The sequence below is a fragment of the Grampus griseus genome, assembly GCF_964374135.1.
Source record: "Grampus griseus genome assembly, chromosome: 9".
Classification (NCBI taxonomy): domain Eukaryota; kingdom Metazoa; phylum Chordata; class Mammalia; order Artiodactyla; family Delphinidae; genus Grampus; species Grampus griseus.
The window spans coordinates 81,446,405-81,461,138 of NC_139003.1; positions in this window are offsets into that span (position 1 = coordinate 81,446,405).

A 14,734-nucleotide genomic window follows, 5' to 3' on the forward strand; every position below is an offset into this window, starting at 1 on the left:
CTATCCTATTTGATCCCCATGACAAACTGTGAAACAAGCAAATTTTTATTTTTTCCATTTTACTAATGAGGAAATGAGACACAAAGAATACATAACATTTGTTCAAGATCACAAAACCAGCAAATTGTAGAACTGGGATTGAGACCAGGTGCCCTGATTATAAGTCTAGCACTGTTTTCACTAAATGAAGTTGTAAGTCATAACTGAGAAATGGAAGACTGCCAAGAAATTGCAAAATTTATATATCAATTGGTGAAAGTTACATAGGGACACTATGTCCAAAATTTAATTATGTTGAACTTGTAGCTATTCATCTTACCAACAAACTAAAATGATATATCAATTAAAGTTACTGTGCTCTTGTTTTCCACTCTGGAAGACAGACTATGACTGCCTAAGTAGTTAACAGGGCACTTTGGGTTTGTGTATTAATAATACAGACTTGAAAGATTTCTCTACCACCCGTTTCCACACTATTTCACAATTTAATACCTGCATAGCTCTGGGTGCATTAACTAATATTGACTCAATTTTCTAATCGTTAAATTAGGGCAAGTTTTATCTACTACAAAACATGGATGCAAATAAGAATTAAATATTGAAAAATAAGTACAATGTTAGTTAAAAATGTTTATCAATAAATGTGTTTCAATTTGGATCCCCAGGCACACCACAGTGGTCATACTGGTTTAGCCTTAACTGGAATATTTTGAAGACTCTGCCCTATTTCATTCATATAAATGGTGAGTCAATCAGGAAGGAGAGTATAGAACAATGAAAATTTTAAATTGAGAACTTGAAAAGTAAATGTAGAACTAACAAAATTGCAAAGCAGGAAAGAAAAGATAAGCTAAACAACTCAAATATTAAAATACATGAGTAATAAAGGGAAAAATCATATACTGCCAAGTGAGTTATTTCATCTCAATAATTTTTTCTGACACCTTCAGTCAGACTTTCCAGAAATTCAATGGGACAAGAAAAATATGTAAAGCTAGACCTCAATTGTATTTTACTCATGATTTACACAGATAAATAATCCAGGTTCTCTACCAAAATCCTGGTCACCCTGAATTCTTCTTTTTTTCTCATAACTTCCATTTAATTGTCAGCAAATCCTGTCAGGTGTAACTTCAAAGTTCAGTTGATCCTTGAACAACTCTGGGGTTAGGGGCACTGCCTTATGCACTGTTGAAAATCTGGATATAACTTTACAATTGGCCCTCTACCCCCACTTCTGCATCCCTGGATTCAAACAACCATAGATCCTGGAGTAGTAAAGTATATATTTAGTGAAAGAAATCCTAGTATAAGTGGACCTGTGCAGTTCGAACACTTCTTGTTCAAGGGTCAAATGTACATCCATAATAAGGCCATACCCACCTCACCACCTCCACTGCTAATAACCTCTTCCAAGCCACCATCACCCCTCAGTCTCCTGTGTGCTCTTCCTGTTAACCTACTCAACTCCAGCTGCTCTGGCCTCATTTCCCTCCTTTAAAATCCCCAGGCTTAGGACTTCAGGGCTTTTGAGTTGCCTTTACCTAATCTTAGAAAGCTCTTCCCCAGATGATTACATAGTACCTTGCCTCTCCTTCAGCAGATACTTGCTTCCCTGTGAGACGACCCTTGCCCCACCTCCTTGTTTGAAATTGAGGCACCACAGTCCCCAAATCTCTGCTTTAAATTTTCTCCTGAGTCATTAGTACTATACTTAAGTATTTATTTTATTTCCTTCTCTTTCTAGGATGTAAAGTTCTGTAAGGGCAGGGATTTTTGTCTACTTTTTAACTGCTATATCCCCATGTCATAGAATAGTACTTGCCCAGTAGTAGATAATGAAAAAGTATTCTTGGAACACATTACCCTTTTTAAATAATTAGAAAAAAATTAATTTATGAAATAACGTAGATATTTACACATCTATTAGTTTATTTTCCCACTGTATTTTCATACCAAACTATCTGCCATTAAGTATTTTGTGGAAATAATCTTAAAGGAGACCTCTACAAAAAAATTAATTTGTAAGTAACTTATTTTTCTCAATATGTATAGTATATTTATATTTTTATCATATAAAATATCTTTAGAGGAATTTTCATCTTATCTCAATATTATATATTAGTCCTAAACTAATAAACACCATCTAAACTATAAAACTATTAGGTCGGTGTACAAAGTTGTGGGACTATACCAAAAAGTAAATACCAGTGAACCAATGCCCCAACCTGAAGGCATAAATAATATTTCACAAAGGCTGTTTCATCATTGATAGACTAGACATCATACACAATTGAGTTTCAGAGATAGAAGCAATGGTTGGCAGAACACATGTTCAAAATTTAAATTGGTCTTCATTATCTGGAAATAGGATCATAAATAAATATAACAGAATTAAGTTACAAGATCATTGTAGTACATCTTAGGGTGAACAAAAAAACTGAATAAAAGAGGACAGAAATATAATTTTTAAAAAGCAGCAAAATTGTTTAATTTGTACTTTATTTATTAGCCACTATCCTAGACAAAGAATAGAATAAGAAATGAGTAAGCCATGGCACCTAGCCTCAAATCTTCTTTTCCATTGCAAGGAGGCAGAAAGAAACACCAAAATAAAATGCAAACTGCAAGTTCAAAATGTCCATAAGTGCTGAACTAGAGGAGTGCAAACAATAGGAACACAGTGGGAAAAAATAATTATGAATGAGATCATTAATATGTGATCTTCCTCTTAGCTCCAGCACAATCAGTCATACCATTATCATCCCCATGCCCTTAATCCTAACTACCACGGGAAGAAACAGATTGTTTCCATTAAGCAAAAGGATTGGATTCCTACTGTCCAGCTCTGCTCCAATTAGCAATGAGTAAGGAAGGGAAGAATAACACAAAATAGCATGCTCACAGAAGTAAGTTCCTGAAGGTGGATGGTGTGCAATTCTCCCAGAGAGAAGTATGAGCAAAGCAAACCCCAAGAATATTGAAGCTTGAAAAAGTGCTTTTATGTATTATCTATGAATGCTGAAGAGAAGAGACAAGAACTGCAAGAATTCAAACCATTTGCTTGCTTTTTCTCCCTTAATGGACACTTTAAAAAATCTGTATTCATGGGCTTCCCTGGTGGCGCAGTGGTTGAGAGTCCGCCTGCCAATGCAGGGGACACGGGTTCATGCCCCGGTCCGGGAAGTTCCCACATGCCCCGGAGCGGCTGGGCCCGTGAGCCATGGCCGCTGGGCCTGCGCGTCCGGAGCCTGTGCTCCGCAACGGGAGAGGCCAAAACGGTGAGAGGCCCGCGTACCGGAAAAAAAACGAAACAAAACTGTATTCATTACTTATTCAGTCACTACCCTAGCTCAATTCTGCTGCCCACTTGCACAATCAGCAGACTCCTAAGGAGATCCTCAGCCCTTGAGAATGAAAAGATGTTGTGCCTGAATCATGGAGAATGCTGAAGTAAAAAAACAAATTACAAATTTTAAGATATTTATTTGAAACTTGAGAACAATCTTGGTTCTGTTCTTGGGAATGAGAAGCTTGACAGGGAAGATTCCTGGTTTTGACCTGAACCTCTCTGTTATCTATATAAGTAGATTTCACTTGAAAAAAAGAGATTTTTTTTTCTATAAGATCAAAAATATATTCAAGAGATAGTAACAATATCTAGTGGAGCTAACAGAAAATGAAGCAAGTATAAAATGTTAGACAAGTGTTTTGGACTGGAGACTATGTTTTTTAAGAAGTCATAAAGCAGACTTTATAAAGTTCAAGCACTTCAAATTCCCATTAGCCTCAGGTAAGTCACTCAGAAATCTCAGCTGAGGTGGTTTGTCATTCTGTTCAATCATGAGGAAATGACTAGATAATTCCTCAATGTTTCTACCAGAACTGTTATTTCTGTGAGGAAAAATTTAAAGTATCAAATCAATTCTTAGAGTAACAACTTACTCTTTACTATAATTTAAATTTTGACTCTATAATAGGAAGTCTCCTCTATGGTTCTAAAAATATCTTACAACTGCATTTTCCATAAGTCTTTTGAAGACATTTATGTTTGGACAGTTAACAAGTCACTAGGGAGTTTGTGGACAGGAAAAAGCACAACCCTAACAGTAAGCCCATGTTTTTATAAAGGATGCCTGGTGTTTTAAAGTTGTGGGCTGCAAAGTTGTGGTTAGTGAAGAAATTAGTCATGAAAACACAGCATAGCACAGCAGGGATTTATTATGCATGAACCACTTCCATTTTTTGTTTATTTGAAATAACCTAGATGATGAAAGTGTTGAAATTTCCTCGTGGCGCATAACTTTAGGGGAGTGCCCCTCTCTCCTCCTCAATACATCATGCTGACTGAGATTATTCGGAAGATATGATTACTGCCCAAAACTGAAAGTAAAGCAAGGATTTCTTTCAACACATGGAAAATTCCAAATCTGCAAACATGGAAGTTACCACACCCATAACTGAATATTCAGTTTGTTTTTCTGAAAATCAGCACACATGTACATGACTTTTAAGATTAAAGTAGACACCACTCCCCAAACATGAATGTGAAATGCAGAATTTGGTGCAAATAGGCTTACTCAGAATTACAAATACTAAATGGGAGAATTTAGGAAACATGTTCGTTTTCTCCAGAGGAATAAATTTGAAGTTCCTGTAATACTTCTAACATACTAATAAGCTTTGAGGAATTGCATAAAGGGCTTAAAATTTTTTAAATGCTTCAAATAACTAACTCTTGAATTTGTAGCTAATTTGTTTTTCTCCTACACTAAGCAAAACATCTCCTTTCCAAGAGTGCATTTGTGCATCTCTGCTCTTTTATTTCAACACCACCTCACTATACTCAGAGAATGGACACCTTACTTTAGATAAGCATATGATAAAGGATTTGATATCACATTATCACCTCCAATCATATTTGGTATTCTGTGAAAGAAATTATTTCTCAATAGTAACTAATATAGGATAATAATCTTGAAAGTCTAACGTATCTTTACGTTAGATGGACTGAATGTGTTTGGTCAGGTGTGTTTGAACAGATATCCCCCTCCCCCTGAATTATCCTCTCAGCTAGGAAGTATCTTCCATTAAAATGAAGATATTATTCTAAAAGTTCCTTTTTAATTTTAGAGAGTATATATCTTACCAAAAAATGGTAACATTAAAGCAGAAAGACTAGGCAATAAGTTTATATGAGTCAAGGCTAGGGCACCATGAGAACATGAAAGACTGGAAGAGAAGAAAAACTGAAATGGGGAAAAGGTTTAGAAAAGGAAACTGAGGTATAAAAGGTTATAATGCAAGATTATTCTTTATAACATCTATTCCTTGAGACAGTGCAATGCATCAATAAATCATGAGATATTAATACAGGAAATACTGTATAACAATGGGAAAAATAAGCTGATGATATATATGTAATGTATGTGAATCTCAAAGAAAAGATGTTGAATAAAAGAAGCTAGAAACAAAAGAGTACTTACTGTATGTTTTCACTCATATGCAGATCAAAAAGAGATGAAAGTAGTCAGTAGTGCCTGAATTCAGAAAAATCATTAACTTTGGGAGGGAGGATGATGACTAGAAGGGGTGGTGTGTTAGGGGCAGAGAATGTTATCCTATATAATGATGCACAGTTTTATATATACACACACACACACACACACACACACACACACACACATATGTGTGTGTGTGTATAAAACTAATTTATCTTAAGTACTCTGACAGCCAAGTAAGGCAGACAGACTTTAAGATGTCCTCCTTTGGTCTCCACCTTCTGCTATTTATGTTCTTATGTAACTTTCTCCCCTTGAATATGGATTTAACCTATTGACATGTCTTTAATGAATAAAATACAGCAAACCACTTTTGTGTTTGTTACATAAGATTATGACTTTTGTCTTGCTAGCAGACTCATTCTTTTGCTGACTTTGATAAAGCAAATTGGCATGTTGGAGAGGCCCACTGGCAAGGAACTGAGGATGGTGTCCTCCAACCAACTGCAAGGGAGGAATGAAGCTGTCAGTCCCAAACACCTAAACTATGCACAGATCCATGACCCATAGAAACTGAGATAATAAGTATGTTGTTTTAAGATGTGTCGGGGCAATTTGTTATGTTGCAATAAACAATACATCAAGCAAAACAAGTCTTTAAGCCAAGTTACCCAATGATCTACCAGTTCTGGATACCTGAAAAGTATATAATGGTATAAAGCAGATTATTTGAAGTACTTTTTCTTGCACTTATGTTATGATTGTTAGATGTATGTGTACAAATAGTCATACTTTGAGTTTGCCTTGGACTAAGGAGTTTCCCATGATGTGGGTCTTCCCGTTTTAAAAGCAAGATAGGGCTTCCCTGGTGGCGCAGTGGTTGAGAGTCCACCTGCCGATGCAGGGGACACAGGTTCATGCCCCAGTCCAGGAAGATCCCACATGCTGCGGAGCGGCTGGGCCCGTGGCCATGGCTGCTGAGCCTGCGCGTCCGGAGTCTGTGCTCCGCAACGGAAGAGGCCACAACAGTGAGAGGCCCGTGTACCACAAAAATAATAATAATAATAAATAAAAATAAACAAAAATTAAAAAAATAAAAGCAAGATAGTCTTGGGCAAAACGGGACAGTTGGTCACCCTACAAATTGACAATATAATCTTTTTAGCTGTGTGCTTTGTTGTTAAAACATAACAGAGACTTAATATTTGTTATGTGACTTAATTTTCAAATTTAATATTTCAAAAATAAGTACTTCTAATCTAAACTTAAGAAAGTCATTAAAAGAAAGCTATAAAGATTTTTTTTTAACTTTTTCTTCTCTCTTTTCTTCTTTTCGTTCTCTTTCTCTCTACGTGAAACCAAGATATGAGAAATCAATTATAATTCAATAAAGTAAAGCCTTGGGGCCCTATTTTAGAGAATCTGTCTGAATACATTGCCTTTAATGATGACAAAGCCTTGCTGAGATGTCATGAATCAGGAGAGTAAAGGTCAGTTTTGACCAGAGTTGTCATCACTAGTCAGTCTCACTGCAACAATTTCCATTTCAGTGACACTTAAGGGAGGATGAGATAAAATAATGAGCTCTCCAAATAATTTGGTCTTAAACAGTAAATGGCATCTTCTATTGTAAAACTTGTAGAAAAGACTGAGCCACTTTTTCAGGATCACCCCCATTAAAACACAATCTATCTCTCTGTCTCTCTGTGTCTCTGTCTCTGTCTCTTTCTCTCTCTCTCTCTCTCACACACACACACAACAAAAGCCTACTTTTAATTCCACATACCTCTTTATTGCATGTTAAAAATATTGTACATTTTCTCTTGAAAAAGGTAGAAAGCAAACATTAATTGTTCAAAGATTGTTGTATATTCTTATTTACGGTGAAAGACAATCAAAGTAAATCATAAATTAATAACTTTAAATTTATTTCAACCTTTCATACATACATGGTTTAATCTGTTTGTTTAAAGAGTAGTGTATATTATTAAAAATATTGAAGCTGATGACTTTCTAGGAGAGCTAATAGTTAGACCTAATAATGACCATAAAAGTGTCCTTGCATCGGATGATTTGGGCAGTATTCAGTCTAATTTTTGGAAGTTATTTATCCCATTAACTTGAAATGGGTTGTCTGAAAGTTGTCTGAAATTACTACTGCTTTTATCTCAATATCTTGGGTTGTGACATTAGAAATCCTAGAAAATTAGAAATCCCTGTTAAAATGCAATTAGATCACTTGAAAGAGAACATATATTTAGCCATTAGTGTCCGTTTACCCATTAGCATACACTGCTAAACTTCTTATTTATAACCCAGAAGAGAACAAAGCTGGAAAACAAAACATGAGACCACTGCATTTTGCTGAGGAGAAGAAAAATTTGAAGTATGTGTGGTTTCTTTGCTGAAGGGTTAGATAAGAAGTACCAGCAATAGTCTGGAAACTGGTGAGGATGATCCATCCCAAAGGAGACAGTAAAGAATATTAAAAATAAGCTGCAATATAAGTTGCACTATATTGTACTTGACTTTTAAGTTTCGTTAATAACTTTTCTCAAATTAGATCTTCTGTGATATTAGACTCATTTATGCACAGATGGGAAAGCAGAAACCTAGTCTTGAGCACTTATATAGAAAAGTTCATTTGCAAGGGTTGACATCGCCTCAAATATAGTTCATATTTCAACATATCTTCATAACACCTTGTAAAATGAAAACAACCTTTGCTTTTGTTTAAACGAGCAGCATATCCTCTGATATTCATGGCAATCTGGTAAGAGAAAATCATTTCCCTGTCTGAACTAGATTTTAAGAACTCTAGAGTACACAGGGTTAACATCTAAAAAATAGGTTTATGTCCCCCGGAGGTGAAGAAATTAAAAAAGACAAACAACAGTAATAACATTCCAGCAGGAATATATTTAAAATAATTCACAATATAATGATCTCAAGTAAAAGCATTTGAGTAACATCCTTGATGGATTGTTGTGCTTAGCTGTACCTAATGTAAAGATGCCCACATAGCTCACATTTGTGCTGCTCTATGAAAAGTAAATGATCACCATCATCCAGAAAGTGGTGGAGCACAGTGTTTAACTGTGTAGTATGTAGAGCCACACTGCCCAGGTTCAATGTCCAGATCTGTCACTTACCAGCTTTTGTGGTCTTAGGAAATTACTTAATCTCTCAATTTCTTCAACTATCAAAAGAACTACAGGGACTTACTTCCCTGGTGGCGCAGTGGTTAAGAATCTGCCTGCCAATGCAGGGACATGGGTTTGAGCCCTGGTCTGGTAAGATCCCACATGCCATGGAACAAACTAAGCCCATGTGCCACAACTACTGAGCCTGCACTCTAGAGGCCATGAGCCACAACTACTGAAGCCTGTGTGCCTATAGTCTGTGCTCCACAACAAGAGAAAACACTGCAATGAGCAGCCCGCGCATTGCAATGAAGAGTAGCCCCCACTTGTCTCAACTAGAGAAAGCCCACGTGCAGCAATGAAGACCCAACACAGCCAAAAAATAATTAATTAATTAATTTTAAAAAAATACAGTCATTGTTAAAACTTTGAATAGATATGGTGGCACATAGTAGAAGCTTTCAATTGGACAAAATGGCTGAAGGGGGGCAGTTTGTGAAAGACAGAAGTGTGTTCTTCCCAAAGCCTGATAAGTATGCTCTTAAATGGAAAGAGAGGATCTGAAGGAGTGGACAAAGAAATATAGCAGATTAGAGAATTATATTATGAAAAGAGTAATGGTAGGCTTACTGCATATGGAACTGAGAATTAAACAGATAAATCTACTAAATTTTTTACAGAACTGTACTGTCAACAGAACCACCAGCTGAGACCATAAGCATTTATGCCTTAAATAACCACTGGGAAAATCTTCTAAGAGCCAAAAGCAGGCTAAGAAAGCTGGTCAGCCTCCAAGGAGCAAATAGTCACTTCACAGGTGGCTAATGATGAAAATGGAAAAGGAAGAATCTCTGAGAGTGAATGATGAACAAGGAAGCTACTCCTGGGGAACAGATTTAGAGGCTTAACAAGGGACATTCCCCATTCCTAGGAGGGCTAGCCCTTGAAATATCTTCCCCAAAAGATTTCAGAATTTTCAATGATCAGTTTATGCTATGTTTCTCTGATTTTTCCCATTCACAATTCTCCAGAGGAGTATTTGTTGAATTTTCTCTGTCTCTGTTCCACCACCGTGTATATCAGGTGTACTGAGGACAGCACAACTTGTGTTTTTAGTTTAAAGTGCTCTAGTTTGGGGAACCTTCAAGATGGCAGAGGAGTAAGATGTGGAGATCACCTTCCTCCCCACAAATACATCAAAAATACATCTACATGTGGAACAACTCCTAAAGAACACCTACTGAATGCTGGCAGAAGACCTCATACTTCCCAAAAGGCAAGAAACTCCCCACGTACCTGGGTAGGGCAAAAGGAAAAAGGAAAAAAAACAGAGACTAAAGAATAGGGATGGGACCTGCACCTCTGGGGGGGAGCTGTCAAGGAGGAAACGTTTCCACACACTAAGAAGCCCCTTCGCTGGCGGAGATGGGGGATGGGCGGGGCGAAGCTTCGGAGCCACGGAGGAGAGCACAGCAACAGGGGTGCAGAGGGCAAAGCAGAAAGATTCCCTCACAGAGGATCGGTGCCGACCAGCACTCACCAGTATGAGAGGCTTGTCTGCTCACCCGCTGGGGCAGGCGCGGGCTGGGAGCTGAGGCTCAGGCTTCAGAGGTCAGATCCCAGCGAGAGGACTGGGGTTGGCTGCGTGAACACAGCCTGAAGGGGGCTAGTGCGCCACAGCTAGCCGGGAGGGAGTCTGGGCAAAGGTCTGGAAGTGCCTAAGAGGCAAGAGACCATTGTTTCAGGGTGCATGAGGAGAGGGGATTCAGAACACTGCCTAAACGAGCTTCAGAGACAGGCGTGAGCTGCGGCTATCAGTGCAGACACCAGAGACCAGAATGAAATGCTAAGGCTATTGCTGCAGCCACCAAGAAGCCTGTGTGCAAGCACAGGTCACTATCCACACCTCCCCTCCCAGGAGGCTGTGCAGCCTGCCACTGCCAGGGTCCCATAATCCACGGACAACCTCCCCCGGAGAACACACAGCACGCCTCAGGCTGTTGCAACGTCATACCGGATTCTGTAGCCGCAGGCTTGCCCCTCATTCCATACCCCTCCCTCTCCCTGCCCTGAGTGAGCCAGAGCCCCCTAAGCAGCTGCTACTTTAACCCTGTCCTGCCTGGGCTGTGAACTGACACGCTCAGGCGACCTACATGCAGAGGCGGGGCCAAATCCAAAGCTGAACCCCAGGAGCTGTGCGAACAAAGAAGAGAAAGGGAAATTTCTCCCAGCAGCCTTAGGAGCAGAGGATTAAATCTCCACAATCAACTTGATGTACCCTGCATCTGTGAAATACCTGAATAGACAATGAATCATCTCAAAATTGAGGCAGTGGACTTTGGGAGCAACTGTAGACTTGGGGTTTGCTTTCTGCATCTAATTTGTTTCTGGTTTTATGTTTATCTTAGTTTACTATTTAGAGCTTATTATCACTGGTAGATTTGTTTATTGATTTGGTTGCTCTCTTCCTTTTTATATATGTATATACTTTTTTTTTTTCCTTTTTCTCTTTTTGTGAGTGTGTATGATTCTTTGTGTGATTTTGTCTGTATAGCTATGCTTTTACCATTTCTCCTAGGGTCCTGTCTGTCCTTTTTTTTTGTATACTTTTTAGTGTTTGTTATCATTGGTGGATTTGTTCATTGGTTTTGTTGCTCTCTTCCTTCTCTTTATTTTTTTATTATTAATAATTTAAAAAAATTTTTATTTTAATAACTTTATTTTTTCTTTCTTTCTTTTTTTTACTCCCTTTTCTTCTGAGCAGTGTGGCTGAGAGGGTCTTGGTGCTCTGGCCAGGTGGCAGGCCTGAGCCTATTAGGTGAGAGAGCTGAGTTCAGGACATTGGTCCACCAGAGAACTGCCAGCCCCACATAATATCAAATGGCAAAAGCTCTCCCAGAGATCTCCATCTCAACGCTAAGACCCAGCTCCACTCAACGACCAGCAAGCTACAGTGCTAGACACCCCATGCCAAACAACTAGCACCCCATGCCAAAAAACTAGAAATACAGCAATACAACCCCACCCATTAGCAGAGAGGCTGCCTAAAATCACAGTAAGTTCACAGACACTCCAAAACACACCACTGGACGCAGTCCTCTCCACCAGAAAGACAAGATCCAGCCTCATCCACCAGAACACAGGCACCAGTCCCCACCACCAGGAAGTCTACACAATGCACTAAACCAACCACAGCCACTGGGGGCAGACACCAAAAAACAATGGGAACTATGAACCTGCAACCTGCGAAAACAGATCCCATACACATTAAGTTAAACAAATTGAGAAAACAGAGAAACACACAGAGGATGAAGGAGCAAGGTAAAAACCAACCAAACCAAACAAATGAAGAGGAAACAGGCAGTCTACCTAAAAAAGAATTCAGTGTAATGACAGTAAAGATGATCCAAAATCGTGGAAATAGAATGTAGAAAATACAAGAAATGTTTAAAAAGGACCTAGAAGAACTAAACAGCAAACAAACAGTAATGAACAAAACAATAAATGAAATTAAAAATTCTCTAGAAGGAATCAATAGCAGAATAACTGAGGCAGACGAATGCACAAGTGACCTGGAAGATAAAATATTAGAAATAACTACCACAGAGCAGAATAAAGAAAAAAAAATGAAAAGAATTGAGGACAGTTTCAGAGACCTCTGGGACAATATTAAACAAACCAACATTTGGATTATAGGGGTCCCAGAGGAAGAAGAAAAAAAAAAGGGATTGAGAAAATATTTGAAAAGATTATAGCTGAAAACTTCCCTAATATGGGAAAGGAAATAGTCAATCAAGTCCAGGAAGTGCAGAGAGTCCCATACAGGATAAATCCAAGGAGAAACATGTGAAGACACATATTAATCAAACTATCAAAAATTAAATACAAAGAAAAATATTAAAAGTAGCAAAGGAAAAGCAACAAATAACATACAAGGGAATCCCCATAAGGTTAACAGCTTATTTCTCAGCAGAAACTCTGCAAGCCAGAAGGGAGTGGCAGGACATATTTAAAGTGATGAAGGAGAAAAACCTACAACCAAGAGTACTCTACCCAGCAAGGATCTCATTCAGATTCAATGGAGAAATTAAACCCTTTACAGACAAGCAAAAGCTAAGACAATTCAGCACCACCAAACCAGCTTTACAACAAATGCTAAAGGAGCTTCTCTAGGCAGGAAACACAGAGAAGGAAAAGACCTACAATAACTAACCCAGAACAATTAAGAAAATGGTAGTAGGAACATACATATCGATAATTACCTTGAATGTAAATGGACTAAATGCTCCAACCGAAAGACATAGTCTGGATACATGGATACAAAAACAGGATTCATATATATGCTGTCTGGAAGAGACCCACTTCAGATCTAGGGACACATACAGACTGAAAGTGAGGGGGTGGACAAAGATATCCCATGCAAATGGAAATCAAAAAAAAAAAAAAAAAAGCTGGAGTAGAAATACTCATATCAGATAAAATAGATTTTAAAATAAAGCATGTTACAAGAGACAAGGAAGGACACTACATAATGATCAAGGGATCAATCCAAGAAGAAGATATAACAATTGTATATATTTATGCACCCAACATAGAAGCACCTCAATACATAAGGCAAATGCTAACAGCCATAAAAGGGGAAATCGACAGTAACACAATAATAGTGGTGGACTTTAACACCCCACTTACAACAATGGACACATCATCCAGACAGAAAATTAATAAGGAAACACATCCTTAAATGACACATTAGACCAGATAGACTTATTTGATATTTATAAGACATTCCATCCGAAAGCAGTGGAATACTCTCGCTTTTCAATTGCACATGGAACACTCTCCAGAACAGACCACATCTTGGATCACATTCAAGCCTCGTTAAATCTAAGAAAACTGAAATCATATCAAGCATCTTTTCTGACCACAATGCTATGAGATAAGAAATCAATTACAGGGAAAAAAAACTGTAAAAAACACAAACATATGGAAACTAAACAATATGCTACTAAATAACCAATGGATCACTGAAGAAATCAAAAATGAAATCAAAAAACACCTAGAAACAAATGACAAAAAAAATAGGATGACCCAAAACTTATGGGAAGCAGCAAAAGCAGTTCTAAGAGGGAAGTTTATGGCAGTACAATCTTACCTCAAGAAACAAGAAAATTCTCAAATAAACAACCTAAACTTAAACCTAAAGCAACTGGAGAAAGAAGAATAAACAAAACCCAAAAGTCAGTAGAAGGAAAGCAATCATAAAGATCAGAGCAGAAATAAATGAAATAGAAAAAAAAAAAAAAACAATAGCAAAGATAAATGAAACTAAAAGCTGGTTCTCTGAGAAGATAAACAAAATTGATAAACCTTTAGCCAGACTCATCAAGAAAAAAAGGGAGAGGACTCATATCAGGGAAATTAGAAATGAAAAAGGAGAAGCTACAACTGACAGCACAGAAATACAAAGGATCCTAAGAGACTACTACAAGCAAATATATGCCAATAAAATGGACAACCCGGAAGAAAATGGACAAATTCTTAGAAAGGTACAACTTCCCAACACTAAAGCAGGAAGAAATAGGAAATATGAACAGAACAATTACAAGTAATGGAATTGAAACCGTGATTAAAAATCTTCCAACAAACAAAAGTCTAGGACCAGATGTCTTCACAGGCGAATTCTATCAAACATTTGGAGAAGAGCTAACACCTACATTTCTCAAACTCTTCCAAAATATTGCAGAGGGAGGAACACTTCCAAGCTCATTCTATGAGGCAATCATCACCCTGATACCAAAACCAGACAATGATATCACAAAAAATAGAAAGTACAGACCAATATCACTGATGAACACAGACATAAAAATCTTCAACAAAATACTAGCAAGCAGAATCAACAGCACATTAAAAGGATCACACACCATGACCAAGTGGGATTTATCCCAGGGATGCAAGGATTCTTCAATACATGCAAATCAATCAATGTGATACACCATATTAACAAATTGAAAAATAAAAACCATATGACCATATCAAGAGATGCAGAAAAAGCTTTTAATAAAATTCAACACCTATTTATGATAAAAACTC